Below are 15,079 nucleotides of genomic sequence, written 5' to 3'. Positions count from 1 at the left end.
GTTCCCATTGAGGATCACCAGCCTCACTTTCCATCTCTGGAAGCTGCCTGAGGGCTGCCCCACTCCCTTGCTTGTAGAAACAGCCAAATTCTCTATGAGCACCCTGGGCACTCAGGAAATCTCCAAAACCTTACACCACACCCCTTGTATTGCCTTAGTCCCTCTCCAGAGGGATAATGGATGCTGCTCTTGTCCCTGTGCCACACTGAATGCTTGGGCTGTGCTGGTTTCTGCCTTGATTTTCTTCTGCTCTCTTTCCCCAGCTGCACTGAAGTGGCCAAACCTGGCTCTGTGCTGCATCCCCAGCCAAACTGAGGGGCAAAAAGGCAGAGCCACTCATGGTAAAGAACATGGCAGCCCAGTGACACCATACAGGCTGGGAGGGCGCTCCATGGAGCTGATCACACAGCTTCATTTTGGAACTTCATTTTGGAGTGCTCCTGCCCTTTCTCCCAGTATCTTTCCCTTGGGGTTGATAAGCAGAGGCCCCTCAGGCTTCACTGTGTGCTGGCTTACAGAGAACTCACAAAAATCGGTGTTCATCCTTTGTGCCATGGCCAGGAGTGAGGAGAGGATATGAAGGGTTTTGGAGAGGGACACTGGCAGCTTCTCTTGTCCCAGAGCAATGATGAGTTACAGGTGTATCCTCTCCTCCTGGGGGGAAAGACTCTTGAGGGCAGAGTCTCTAACACTGAATTCCCACAGGGCATAGCCCAAACCACTGCAGGGCTCACCTGCTGCTGTGAGAACAGGTGTCAGAACAAGCCAGTTTCACCTGGAAATCCCAACACTTTCTCTGAGCATAACCCCAATCCACCCCCTTCCCCTTAAGGAAACCCCAAATACCACCAGTTTCACCTGGAAATCCCAATACTTTCTCTAGGCATAACCCCACATCCAGCCCCTTCCCCTAAAGAAAACCCCAAATACAACCAGCCCCATTCTAACTATTTTCATTTTCAGCACTTTTGAACAACAACAGGAAAAAAGAGGTGAAAAAAAATTAAGGTCTTCCTGGGAAACCAGTTCTTGGTGAAATTTTTCAGTCTGGTCCAGAACAGAACATCTTGCAGGGGATCTCCCTGTTTGAATTCCAGCTCCATCACCAGGCTGTGACTCAGAATCAGGACTGCTTTGCTTGGCTCCCAGGGCTCTTGAAATCTGTCTCAGCACCACAGACTGTGCCTGGTGTGGGGTGGGCTCCACGAGGGAGGGCTGTTCCCTGCACTGCACCCTGCTACAGAGGAAAAGCAGCTTGTATCTTAACACATTTTGTCTGGCAAGCATTTCAAAGGCTTCTCCTCTGAATCAGGGCTGCAGGCACTGCCTACATTTCCTCTTCACAGGACCTGGCAGGTTGAACTATGCAAAATTCCTTAATCCTGTTTATCTGCTGTCTCCTTCCGAAGAGGCACAATGCTCCTGTGGCCTCTCTGAGCTTTCCTCTGCTCTGTTACCAGAGTTACATTTGCCCATTTGAAGGCCAAACACAGGCAGGATGAGAGCAAAACCACCAACAGCCCCTCAGCACACCAGAATTTGGGATTTCAGTGTGCAGTAAGGCAGGCAAGTGCAAAGGGTCTGTGCCCATTTAGCCTTTTCTGAATTAATGAAGTCCACAGTAGATTCTGAGCACATAAAAATTATCAATTCTGAGCTACAAGCTCAAAACAATGCCCTTAAGGAAGGAGCGGTGAAGGTCAAACTCCTCCTTGCCTGTTCCTCCTGCCCTGCAGTCCTGATGGAGCAGGAGGAGGGTGGATTTAGGATGAAGGCAGGGGAGCCAGGGTTACCTCCCTTTTTGGCCAAAATCTTGATCTCAGTGCTCTGAGCCGCTCGAGGCAGGGATGCTGTTCTGTGCAGCTCAACTTTGTATCCCTGAGGGCAAGGAGAAAATAAATCAGCCCTGTCCTTAACCTTTGCACAGGGAAAATCACTTCTGTGCTTGCCAGGGGGAGCAGTGGTCTATTCCTCAGGGGTTCTGCTGGACTGGGTGTCCGTGGGGGACAGAGAGTGACCTGGGGAGCTGAGCAGGGCCCGAGGTGGGGATGGTGACACTGGGTCAGGTGGCAAAGGTAGGAGGTGAGGCACTGCTGGAATGGAGGAAGAGGAAATGCTCAGGCAAGGTGTAAGGCCCCAATCAACCACCTTGATGAGCCTTTTAAAAGGGCTGAACAGTGGTTCATGTACTCTGGGTTGGATGCACAGGAGAAATTAGATATTCCTAAGGGGTCAAAATGAGATATTCTTAAGGGGTCAAAACAACACAAAAGACTTTACTGACAAAATTTAGAAAATCAGCAAAAGTTTGGCAAAAGGTTTGGTACAACATTCAATCAACATAAAACACTTCTCACAGCATTAACTTGGCCCATTCAGCTTAGCAAAATTTAAGCCCGTTTCATGTTAAGTTACTCGAAATATTCCAAGCAGAGGGAATTAGAAGAAGAAGGAGAAAGAGAGAGAGAGACAGAAAAGATATGGAAAAGCACACATACAGCTACCAACTTCTGTGTTCCAGCAATGATAGAGGAGAGGTAGGGTCTGGATAAACATGATGGCCTCATGTTCAGTCTTAAATACCCCTTGGCCTTCCTGTGTTGGACTCCAGGATATTCCTCTGGTTGCCCTGGAGGAGGACTCAAGACCCTGGCAGGGGGCTGAGAGACCTTGGCACGGAGTCAAAGATACCTGTGCCTTTGATTTTAACCCATGGAAACAACTACCAACTTTGTGTGAAGAGTTACAAGCCACAAGAATTTGAGTAGAATGGTAGTGAATTTATCACCAGGTGAAAATGTAGAATTTTGGGGTTTTTAGAATGGGGGTTCAAGAAGCAAGATGGAGGAATCTGAGTATGTCCAGTCTTTCTCCTTCTCCTTCTTCTTCTTCTTCTTCTTCTTGTCCTCCATCTTTTGCTGTAATGGTGGCACTTTTGGATTGGTTTAGAGTAGAGACAAACTGTCTAACATAGGTGATAAGTATTAGAAAATTATTGTAAATAAAGTACACGTAGTTTTTAGTATAAAAAGATGACACCACCCTGAGGGTGATCAGTGTGCCATGAACCTTCTGGACAGACCTCAGCAGGTCAGAAAGATACTGTATTAGATAAGAGCAAATAAACAACCTTGAGAACCAGAGCTGAAGAATCCTGTCTTCTTCTTCGGTCTTGATGCTGAGAAAAAGAGACTTTCTACCACCTCAGAGTCATCTCGACACCAAAGACCTCATCATTCCTGAACCCTTCTCCCAGGTGGGACTTCTGGTCTCTTTGCCACTCAGGAGCTGGGTCAGGGATTCCAGGGGTGTGTGTGGAGCATTGCCTCCCCTGTGCCCGTGACTGGCACCGCTGCAGGGCTGGGACACAGCTCCAGAGGGATGGGCTGTGAGGAGCAGGGCAAGGCCCCACCAGGGCAAGGCCTCATCTGCTCTGCCCCACACACCTGCACCCCAAAACACCCCAAGGCATCAATCCTGCCAGTCTCTGACACAAGGGCAGCATGAAGGAGGAGGAGAGAGGAGGGTGTCCCTTTAGGAATGTCCCAGGCCCTGTGGCAGCGGGGCAATGCTCACCTCCTTGGCTGGGCCCGCAGTGACGAACGCTCTCCAGCTGCTGTTGTGAAAGTGTGTGAAAGCCCTCGGCGTGCTCGTGCCTCACCCCTCTGCCCTCCTGGGGGGTGCCGGGATCCCTCACTCCACCAGGTCCGTCATGGGGGTCCAGTGATGAGCCTGAAGGCCTGTATCCTGCTGCTGAGTGCCTCAGGGGCTGGCACACGGCTGCGGGGCTGGTGGCACATGGCTGCGGGGCTGGTGGCACACAGCTGAGGGGCTGGTGGCACACAGTGTGTCCAGCCAGAGTTGGTGCCGAAATCTTGGCTTTGCAAAGTTTGCATGTGGGTATTGACTGAGCCAGGATCCTGCCTGGATATGATTCACCTTCCTTCCCCCTCAAGGGAGGAACATTTGGGGACCAATGACCAGGCTGGCAGCAGCTCTGTGAAAGGCTGACTGTCTCTTGCGGGGCTAAGGAGGGAGGTCACCTCAAGCTCGTTTCTAGAGTCAGCCTCTTTCTGTTATTTACGACATAATTTTGCCTTATGAGGGTTGCTCGTGAGCCTGTTCTCTAGGATGGCAAACTGAAGGACCATATGTCATGGTTTGGACTGCCAACACATCAACATTGCAATCATTTGCAGACTGTTTTATATTTCTTTGATTTGGGAATGTGTGTAATTAGCTCCTCAGAACAGCCGGGTAGAGGAAATGTGGTCTGTTATTTAGGCAGAATTAACATCCTTGTTCTCTGCATTGTGATCCTCAGTTTCCTAGCGCTGCTGCCAGAGCAGTGGAGAGATCAGTGCTGAGACATTCGTTCTTTGAGTCTGCCTTCGTTGCAAAACTATTTCTGTTCCTTTTCTAGGCTATCCCGATGACCTACAACTGGCACAAGACGTGCTGATGCTGTAATTAGTAAATACCCTCTGCAAGTGGCAGCAGAAGATTTATAGCCACCATTGGAGGCTTCTCTTTCAGCAAGAGGAGAAGCACCAAAATGTTTGTTGCTGTTTACTGCATTTTTCTGCAGATTCCCAGCAGGGTCCAGCCAGCATTTCGTGCTGCAGGCCTGGTAAATAAATCTTTACTGACCTGTTGTGGCAGAAGACACGTATGAATGTGCTGGTGGGGCAAGAGTTATGTTATTTTAATAGGTTAACAAATCCATCCAGGCTTCTGCACTGTTAGCATTTGGCCTCCTACCAGGAGTATGATCACTGTGCTACGCTTTCCATTCCTATCCCGGTGGTTTATGTGGGTTGGTTTTTAGCAGTGCCTGTGTACAGCCAAAAAGCAGGAGAGCAGCCATGCCAAATGGCCTCCCAGTCACTTGTGCCTTGGAGGCAGGAGAGAGCTCTGTCCCCAGGGAGAAAGGGAAGGAATGAGAAGGAAGGATATCAGAGACAATTTCATTCTTGTATTTGCTCTGGTATTGAAATATTGAAATGGTGCACCTGCAAGGAAAAGGCAGCTTGTTTTTTTCCATTTCAAGTAGAATGTCTTCCAAAGAATTTCCAGCACCATACTGTGTCTAGTGCTTAACTGGCCTCAATCAAGAGAGCTTGGCCAGAGGTGTTTCTGGTGCCCAGAGGTGTTTCTGGTGCTTGGACACCTCTCTTGTCCTTTTTCTTCCTCACCCCTTCAGAGACTTGTGCACCCATGGATTCTCTGCTGCTTAGAAAATGGTGAGGATATATTGGTCTCTCAAATAGGGAAAATTCTCTTCGTTGCCTGGCCTGACAAATTCTTACAGCAGTGATATCTTTGATATCATTGCCTCTTAATAAATTCAGTCAAAATTAGCCAATAAGTTCAAAAGTTATTAAAGTCAGGGGGAGGGGTGAAAAGTTCTTTGCTTTCACAGGAAAACATGCAGAAGAGGGCAATGTGTGTGTCACAGAGGAAAATGGAAATTACTGTTTGCAGTCTTAGCACGCTGTAAATTATCTCCCCTTCCTTATCTTCTCTTCCACATGTAATGCAAATGTTTTAACAGATCATTTTATCTTCCCATCCACCATTTCTGCTCCCTTGGCCAGCTCCACAAGCAGCATGGACAGACTCCTTGGGTCATTTGGAATGCCTTTCACAGACACTTTTTCTCATTAGTATACCCATCCTCACTGCCTGGAGGAACACACTCAGCTCCTCATCTACAAATGCAGCCAGGTTAGAAGTGGGACAGTTTGTCAGGTACCCTCTCATGGCTCCTGGCTCCCACTGCACCAGATCTGCTGTCCCAGTGATTCCCTAGTCCCGCTGAAAGGCGCTGTGGCCCCGCTGGACGGTTGGACACGGCGCTGGCGCGATAGCCGGGGACAGAGCCAAAGTTAGGTCAGCTGGATGAGCTGGAACTCATCCCCTGGGAAGCGCCTGACTGCTGCAGTAGCTGGCCTGGCTGACCCTCAGACTCGTGGCGTTGCATTTGGGGGGATGTTATTTTGATGGCGCTTCTGCAGATTCAATGTCATTTTGGCCTTGCTCCCATTGACGTTGTGGCCGTAGGTCTGGACATCAGCTGGCCACAGCCTCTCCTCTTGCTCACCTCCTTTCTGCTGCCTTTTGCCTCGCTGTACTCAGCCCTGGGTTCTGGGCTTTGCTTTCAGTTGGGAAAGGGCTCAACAAAGTGCTTTTGCCTGCAGTTACTCCACCTCCCTTCTTCTCCCTTGTGTTGCTACTTTGGTTCATGAACTTGAGGTGTTTTCAGACTTCAGGGTCTGAAACCTGAAACAGACTTCAGGACCCTTTTGTTATTTAGTCCCATTTCTGGAGGTATTTTGAGGAGCTTGAGGTGGTCACCCCTCCTGCTGAGAATCATTCTTGTCCTCAGCCACCATCCCTGTTTCAGTCCATTTATTTTCCATTTGGCTGCCAGTTAACCATCCAAAGTTCTGGCAGCTGTAGTGGTATAACCAGGCATGAATTTGACTTATAAAGGATTTGGAAAGAATTAGGTTTATTGGCAATTCATTTGATCAGTAGAATAGGAAGGGGAATTATTTGCTGTCATCCAGAGGATAGCATTGTGATTGTAAATAGTGTGAAAGGCAAGAAGCACTAATTATGATGCATTAACTTGTTTGACCAGAATCTGCTTGGAAGATATAGATGTTTTGGTACGTTTTTTGGTAAGAATGAAGCTGCTGCTGATACCTATTTATAGATGGCTGTGACCCTGAAGGTTTCTGGTAAGATGTTTGCAAAGCCACAGCTATCCTGTGAACATTCACGTAAATGAGTTGGCATTTTCCCAATGATAAAAGGCCAGCTCCAATATAGAATCATAGAATTATAAAATCATTTAGGTTGGAAAGGACCTTTAAGATCATTGAGTCAGTGCATCTGATCTCTTTCTGACTACATGTTGCAGGGCATTTGCAAATTAATGTAGAAAATAGATATCTGGGGTTATAAAAGGGCATGTTTGAGAGATTGCTTCTGGGGCTTTTCCCAGGGTGATAATGCTCTGCCAAGCAATGGAGGCTGTGAGCATGGAGCTGATAGACACTCATTAATATGGTTTGTCTTACAAAAAAAGGCCCCTTTGAGTCAGTGGTTAAAATGTTCTCTCTTCCCTTGGCTTCTGCTGGAGTCAGCCTGTGACTTTCAGTAATTTTAATGTCTGTGTTAAGAATTTAACCTCAAAAGCATAACTGCACTGCATTAATTAAGCTTTATCTAATCTCCAGCTAAACTGACAGTCAACAAACAAACAGAGCTTTCTCAAGATGGCCTTGCCTTGCATTTACGTGATTCCCAGCACGGTTTCACCTCCTGGGCAGAAAGGTGTTCCCCAGTCATTGTGTGGTGCATTTTCTGGCAGGAATGAATCCCCTCATTACAGCTTATCTATGTCAACCATAAAATATCTCTAATTCTCTTGTTCCAGGAAATATGGAGAGCAAAAGAGATCCTTTAGGACTGCACAGCATCCTCCAAGCAGCCACAGATGTGACACCTCATAAAGTGCTCAGTTTGTAAAATCTGGTCTTATTCTGCAGTTTTATATTTCCCTCATTGCTGCAAACACTTGCTCAAAATACTGCCTCTTTGAGGAAGGTATGGATGTCCACTTCCATCATATCCAAGCTGAGAAATATTACTAAACCCATGCCTTACACAGAGGTGTTTACGCAGAGTTGTGAGTACATCCTCAGGACAGATCAAGACTGAAGTTGGTTTGCTGTTTGCTGGAAATGTAGGCCAGATGGGTGTTTTGAATTTAAATGGAATGAAAGAAATGAGGTAGTGACTATTAATATATACATTAGTGGGTGCCTGTGCAGGTTTTCAAGGAATACCAAGCTGCTATCACAACTGTTTTCATTAGAACTAAGCCCATCAGGACGTTATGTTTTCACAACAGGATTCTTAGGTTCTTTTTCTCTGTGAGACAATCTCACTGTTACCCACATCTGAACATAAATATCCCATTCCAGCCTGATTTTAGTTCAGAAGGAAAGTCATGAAAGATCTGTTAACTCAGGTGTTCTCACTGTCTGTGAGTTCCAGTGAGGCAAAGGTATCTGGTATTCCTCTGGCTCTAGAGTCAGAACTGAGCAGCTCTGCTGCAGGAAGAGAGCCAGAGAGAAAGGGCCATGGGTCTTAAGAGAGCTATGAGAGAACGTGAAATCATAAATGAAAAATCTCTCCTGGTTCAGAAGGAGATGCATCACCTTCTTCCAATGATTTTTCACCCTTGAAATCTTCCATGGGAAGAAACACAGAAGGAAAAACCTTTTCACTTGTACATGGTGGGATGCCAGCATGTGGCAGCAGCTCCCTGCCTGACAAAGAGGCTGTCCACATCTCACATCATCTGCCTGCTCCCTTGATTATCTGAAAACAAAGCAGCAAAAAAATGTGCACACCAGAAGCTTTCCTGACACTGCTGGAGTAGCTTAGCCCAGGTCTGGCTTGAGGGGCTGAACAGAAAGCTGGGGAAGAAGTCCTGCTCTGATCCCTTTGTGGTGAGCTCCAAGGAGACCAAGTAGTGTGGAGGAAAGGAGGGATGTGGGGCTTAGGAAATGCAAAATTCCTTTTCTGCAGGAGGAGCTCCTGTTGCTATTCTGGTTTCTGTGTCTTCAATCATCAAATGCAGCTTTTGTCTTTTGATAGGACAAGGAGGAAAGTAATGTACAATGGTGTTCTGACAGCCTGGCACACCCCAAATCTGTGGTTTAAAGCTTTCTTTGTGCTGAATTTGTTCTTGTAGTGCTAATGACCAGGTTGCCATAAATAGCCACTAAATGGGTCTGACAAAGGAAAGTGAAGGTCACTGTTGGATCTTGTGTTGTATTTTAGATCTCTGTATCAAAGAACTTCATAAGGAAGGGGAAGGTGCATTTTCAACTTGGGTTTCCTTTTAGATACAGAGGGGGAAACTGAGGTATGAGAATGCCTGCTTGTCAGACCAGGATGGGGATGAGAATGGAGGTGGGCTGTTCCTGATGTTCTGCAAAATCACAGCCAAGCAACAAATTATCACCACACAGGGCAAAATTAACTCCCCATTGAAATCAAAGGTAAAACTGCCACAGAATTCATTAGAGGTGGGCTTTGCCTGCAGCCCAGCTCCAGCAGCGTAAGCCTTGAGCCAAGTATCCCACACTGAATGCCTGTGTGGGGAAGGAAGGCAGGTGTATTTGGGATGCTGGGATGAAGGTTCTGTGCTGGCCACAGTGGCTGCACGAGCAGGGATGGAAGGGGAGATGGAAGGTGCTTGTGTGTGACAGCAGGTGCTAGACTGCATAGCCCATATAGAGCTGATAGCTCACTTTAGGATCCCAGCACTTTACAATGTATTTTCTTGATGGCTTGGTCGCTGAGCCTGGCACCCTGAGAGGACATCACCCTTTTCATGGGTGCCAAATGGGTGAGAAATGCATCCTTGGGGGAAGCCCAAGTGCCCTCCCTCTCTGCCTCACTAACAGGTGCAGATGCTTGTCTTGCACCTTGTGTGGGGAGAAAGTCATGGGGCATTTTTAAAGATGGGCAGTGCCAGAGGTTTGGTGGCTGCATTTCCTTAACGTGCCCTAAGCCAGGCTTTGAATGTTACTGTCATAGACATCTTTTATGAAAAATCCTTTCCTTAAGACTTTTCCTCCTGAGAAGCTGAGAAGCCTCAGGAACAAAATGTAAACAATGGTTATCTGCTGCTGTGGAATGCAACAGGTGCATCTGTGATTGGTCTCATGTGGTTATTTCTAATTAATGGCCAATCACAGTCAGTTGGCTCGGACAGAGAGTCTGAGACAGAGCCTTTGTTATCATTCCTTCTTATTCTATTCTTAGCTAGCCTTCTGATAAAATCCTTTCTTCTATTCTTTTAGTATAGTTTTAATATAATATATACAATAAAATAATAAATCAGCCTTCTGAAACATGGAGTCGGATCCTCATCTCTTCCCTCATCCTGAAACCCCTGTGAACACCGTCACATGTTATATCTTGAGCACTGAAGCACACCACTCCTTGGATGTTCCAGACCTCACTGCTGGCCACACAAGTTCAGTTTTGCCCCAGAACTAGGGGAATGTAGGATGTGCTTCCCTTTTCAACCTGCCACAACAGCAGGACCATCAGGTCTACAAGTGGCATTTCACTGAGTGGAGATAAGCCAGAGCCTGGCTTGGATGCAATCCCTTAGAGAGACTCTGGTTGCACAAAAACAACAAATTAGGCAGGGCAGAATCCCTGTGAGACTGGAAACACACTCTTCTGGGTACCAATGGAAGGGAGAGTAAGGCACAGTGCAGCACCACCAGGAACACCAGCTCTGCTCCCAGTGACTATTAATATATACATTAGTGGGTGCCTGTGCATGTTTTCAAGGAATACCAAGCTGCTATCACAACTGTTCTCATTAAAATCAGGGTGCCAGAGTGCTCCTGGATATCTCCTGCAAAATCAGGTACAGTTCCTGCTAAGGAAGTTGGTTTTCATTTCAGGGCAGTGTGAGACTGCTCTGGGTTGGCAATGCTGGCGCATGCCCCACTGCCACACTTTGGGGATCACACTGGCTCCATTGCCCAGGGTTTGTGGGGCTGGGCAGAAAGGGGATCATGGATGGGCAAGGGACACAGAGCTGTCTCATGGAGAGCTGGCACCTGCTTTATTACATGTTAACCACAGCAGTTTGTCCTGTTGGGAGGACATAGAAATTACAGGTTGCATCCATGGGGGCAATGCTAGACAATGGTGGCATCTGCTAGGATGAGGATTTGTGTTTAGCTTGCAGCAGCTCAGGAAAGACTCCAAAAAGAAGAAAAAGAGGGAGAAGTTGTCCTGCAAGAGAGGCTGTGGCTGTGCTAAGAGGGTCGAGCTCGTTTCTGGGCAGCTCTCAGCATCCACTTCACTTTCACAAACACTTTAATGTGTTTGTGAAACACCCTGTACTGGCTGGCCAGTCCCAGAGTGACCTGGTCCTCTTCCCTTCCTAAGAAATGATCATTCCTTTAGACACCTCTGTTTTTCCCTAGCACCTGTGCATGCCCAGAGCTTCCCTGCCTGGCATCAGCCGCTGTCAGGGGCTCGGGTGACAGAAGCTGAGCCTGAGAAGGCATTTTCCAGAACAAACCACTGCCCAGTACAGAGCCCTCTTTCCAAGTAGGACAGGCTGGGTTGGAGGCCAGGGGATGACCTTTTCTGTGTGGCATTCCACATTGTCACACATGATCAGTGGAGGCCTGATGATCCTCCAATCCAGCACTGCTGGCATCGTGACATGCAGCCTCCATCAACAGCATTGGTAACCCCAGGAGCCACAATTTTGCCATTCTTCCCTTAATGTTGCTTAGGGTGAAAGTATTTGACCTTAAATTACTCTTCTTTTTTTTTTTTTTGAGAAGGGAGCTTGTTTCTCAGGAAAGCTGGGTTTGATTCTTTGGTTTTGGAATAAATCTGGTATGAATCCCCAGATGGTTTAGTGCTGCCTGTCCTTCCCACCCAAACAGGGGCACCTCTGTAGTGGCTGGCATTAGATCTCTGCTGTTCAGGTAGGGAGTCTGAGCCCTGCTCTGTGCTCTCAGGTTGGGTTCAGGCAGCCACCCAGGAGCAGGGACATTCCTGGCTGCAGAGCAGTGCAGGCTGTGTACCCAGGGTAAATGGAGTTTACCACAGGCTGGTAAACAGCTCTGTCTCACACGTCAGCTCAAGTGGGAGACAATCCAGTGTGAAATGCTTGCAGTGACACGAAATCACTTATTTTCCACTATCTGGCTTCATCCTGATACTACTCAGGCAGGCTTGAGCCTGTGCTAATCTGTATGGAGGGTGAAATGCAAAGAGGTAGAAAATAAAGCTCTGAATCTGCCACTGCACTCCCTGACCTCATCTTTTGCAGGCTTCTTGCTCCCAGTGAAGAGATGCAGAGAAGAATCACAGAATCATGGAATGGTTTGGGTTGGAATGGTTCTTAAAGATCATCCAGTTCCTACCCCCTGCCATGGGCAGGGACACCTTCCACTATCTCAGGCTGCTCCAAGCCCTGCCCAACCTGGCCTTGGACACTTCCAGGGATGGGGCATCCACAACTTCCAGGGCAACCTTTCGCACTTCCTTACTACCCTCACAGCAAAGAATTTCTTCCTAACACTGAATCTAAACATAGTCTGAATTTGAAGCCATTCCCCTGTCAAAACTATCCCTTTATCTGTAAGCTCCCTGTGGGTACTGGGAGGCTGCAAAATGTAAAATATATTCCTCCTAATTTCCCTATCTGACTTGTGTGTTGTCACACAACAGGTTTGTTTTGCTTTGGGGAGTAGAGAAATGAGATGGAAATGACAGAGGTCTTTGATAGAAATGTAAAGATGGGAATACCCATGAAATCAACAGAGCAAAATTCAAAACTGCCTTCCAGAGAACTGCACTCAAGAGTTTGGGATCTGTTGTTGCTCTAGTCAAAGATAAGCTTTTGGACTTAATAAAAAATAAAACAAAAAAGGGACCAGCTAAATAAAATAATATGACTTTTGGAATCTGTGTGGTCAGATGATAGTATTTAGTGTTAGTATTTTGATCTAAAAGAAATCAATGAATAAAATGCTCATTTTATAAATATGGCCAATTTCTAATATTTTTACTTCTTGCTTTCCAAAGTCAGCTCAAATATTGGGAAGAAAGCTTGCTTGTCTTTTTTTTTTTTTTTTTTTTTTTTTTTCTGCTCTGCCTTGTGCAAATTCTATCTGCAGCTTTTTACTTTCCAGTGCAAATGGTGGCTCTGTAAGGAACGTGGCTGGGCTCTGAGGATGCAGGTGGGGTTTGTAGCAGGAGCACTTTAGCAGACCTTCCTGCTGACCTCCTGATGCAATTAGCTGTGGTCCTGCTGTGCTCAGAGAATCCCCTCTGAGTGCAGCTGCAGTGAACAAGCAGAAATTTCTGAGGCAGCACAAACTTGCAAACCCTTCCACAAGATTATCAAGTGACAGCAGGTTGGGAGTATGTAATGAGAAGCACGGGTTCACTGACTAAGCATCCCCAAAGGGACTCATGCTTAATCCTGTGCCCTGTCACCCTTCTCTGAAGGAGCAGGAGGAGGCAAATGTGCTCTGTAATTGAGAGGAAGGTTGATTTACTGCTAAATGAGAATAATATGCAGTTTGCCTTCTTACTGATCTGCCCACAGAAGATCAAGCAGGCCACTCTGTAGAATCCTTGATTTGTCCCCACTCCTCTCTTTTGGGAGGCCAGATAGAGCTCCCACTCAGCACACAGCAGAGGGAATTGAGCAGCTCCTGCACCTAAGCAAGCCCATTCCCCTCAGGATTAGCCGCTCTGGCTCTCACAGCTCCACAGCAGAACATGCATGTATTAAGGTAACCCTGAGAGTTTCCATGTAGACACCACAAGGGAAGGCAAAGTTTGAGTACCAAAGTCCTGCCCAGGTTTGTGCAATCCATGCCAACAAGCTTGTGTTAGTATTTCACTGATGTCTCTATCCAGGATAGGTCTTATGAGACAAACGTGTGTAGGTATGGAGCTGCATTCCATCACAGCTCCTGCCTGAAAACACCACCCTGGCACCCTGCCAGTGCCTCCCTGGAATCTCCCTGGCACCAGCTCTGCATCTCCCCTGCACTGCCCTGGCATTCCAGGGACTGCACAGGCTGCATTATTCCCCTGGCTGCTGGGAATGTCCTGAGAGCTGAACGAGTGGCAGCTGCTCTGGGATCCCGTGAATTCCTCCTGCTAATGTCCTCTTTTGTCTCCTCCCTGCCCTGCCTCACCCCTGCCCCTGCCCTCCTGTTCTGTGGCAAGGGGGGATACACCGCAGAGGAGGCATCGCATGGATTTGTCTGGCAGGTTTGTAATGAGAGGAGTGTGATGACCCTGCACATTCATCAGAGGGTTGTTTTCAGCCTGGACCCATCTGTGATGTTTTTATTATTTTTTTCCTCCCTCTGCTGGGCTCAGGCTGCTCCGGGAGAAGTGGCACGTAGGCACACACGTCCTTGCGCACACTACACTTGTATAAACTCCATCAGGAAGTCATCTGGCCAAACTTTCCAGAGCTCTGCTTTTAACTCTTCCCTAGGCAGGCTGTCCTGTCAGCCAGGGGATTTCCAGGGAGCATGGACATGTGCATTCATCCCTCTGTTCTCTTTGCTGATTCCCACAGGTCTCCTTCCATACCAGCCCCAAGCTACGCGTGGATGAGCAGCTTTTTTATCCATCCTACTCCAAGTTCCCACCAGAAAAAAAACCTTTAGCTCTGCTTATGCACTCCTGCACCCACAGGACTTTGCAGTAAAACACTGCCTTGGCTTTTCTGGAGGGTGAAGTAGCAAAAATCAGCTACCCAAAAGTGCCCCAGTGGAGCAGGAGGAAGGAGTGTTGGTGGGATAAGGCTGTTGGCAGGGACAATTCTCCCTGCAGCTGTTATTTCAGAAGTGTGTCCTTGCTAGGAACACGAGTAGCAGAGGAAGTTCTCACAGCCCTTAAATCTCTTCTGTGGTCAGGGAATGATTTAAAAAAGGCATCCCCTTCAGAAGTGACCCTGTGTTCAGTGAAGACGTGTCTCACTGCGCATCCCACTCTGCACAATTCAACACCCACCAGTGTGCACAGAGATGTTTCAAAGCAGGGCTGAGAAAATCCCTGTGAGCTGGCTCATGTAGCAGAAAGGCTGCTATCCCTTCCCAAGACATGTGTGGATTAATAGAAAATTGTTAAATGCAAAATAATCCATCCCATGTTGTTAGTGCCTGTTAACTACCACCTGACAAGTTTCAGTGGCTTTTACAAGGTTTATCCCTGGAGTGTCCAAGAAATGACTGATGTAGCACTTAGTGCTATGGTTTAGTTGACAAGGTGGTGATTGATCAAAGGTTGGACTCGATGATCTCTGAGGTCTTTTCCAATCTTAATGATTCTGTGATTCTGTTCTATTTTGGAGCCTGCTGCACAGGGATGAATAACTGGAATTGTTGGAAATGTTATCCTCTGCATGGAGCAGGGATGTCTGAGCTCATTTGCTGTTTGGCCAATGGTTCCAGCCATTCTTTGTTCCTTCTTGCCT

This window comes from Zonotrichia leucophrys, chromosome 1 (genome assembly GCF_028769735.1).
Source record: "Zonotrichia leucophrys gambelii isolate GWCS_2022_RI chromosome 1, RI_Zleu_2.0, whole genome shotgun sequence".
Classification (NCBI taxonomy): Eukaryota; Metazoa; Chordata; class Aves; order Passeriformes; family Passerellidae; genus Zonotrichia; species Zonotrichia leucophrys.
The sequence above is the reverse complement of the archived record's forward strand: the minus strand, read 5'-3'. Positions refer to the sequence as shown.